This window comes from Eimeria tenella, genomic scaffold (assembly GCF_000499545.2).
Source record: "Eimeria tenella Houghton genomic scaffold, Eth_scaff2314, whole genome shotgun sequence".
NCBI classification, from domain to species: Eukaryota; Apicomplexa; class Conoidasida; order Eucoccidiorida; family Eimeriidae; genus Eimeria; species Eimeria tenella.
In genome coordinates, this window is record NW_013542173.1 from 3,057 (window position 1) to 3,791 (window position 735).

Here is a 735-nt window from a genome sequence, read left to right on the forward strand (position 1 = left end):
TATTCTGTCAAAAATATCAGAGAAACGGCCGTGAACCTGAAGGCCCACAGCAGCAGCAGCAGCAGCAGCAGATAGATATGCCAGCAGCACGTTCCGGATAGTCAAACAGCCTCAACAGCAGCAGCAGGAGCAGCAGCAACAGCAGCAGCTCAGTGCAGCTGCAGTGAGGCCAGCAGTCAGAGGTGAAGCTGAATCGCCCAGCAGCAGAATTGAACAGCAGCAAAAGGAGAAAACTGAAGAAGCAAAAGTGTTTCAGAAGAGCCAAGGCAAAAGAACAAAAGGAACAAATGAACTGCTGCTGCTGCTGCTGCTGCTGCTGCTGGAGCAGTAGGCTTCTTACCTTGCATAAATAAACCTTTCCAGCATTCGTCAAAGACGCCGTCAGGCTTCGCGCCGAATCAGCTGCAGCAGCAGCAACAGCAGCAGCAGCAACAGCAGCAGCAACAGCAGCAGCAAGGTAAAAACCAGCGCGAAGAAACCCAAATTCTTAGGGCCCTACAACTTCTCTACATTTTCCCTTTCAAAAGAAAACCATGAAGTGACGCTGCATGGCTAGGGTTTAGGGTTTAGGGTTTAGGGTTTGAGCACAGTAGTGCTCGTGCCAAGCAAATGAGCGCACTGCAACAACAGGCCGAAGCAGCAGCAGCAGCAGCAGCAGCAACAGCAACAGCAGCAGCAGTCGCCAGCCAAGACAAACACCGGAACAGCAGCAACGAGAGCAACAGCAACAGCAGC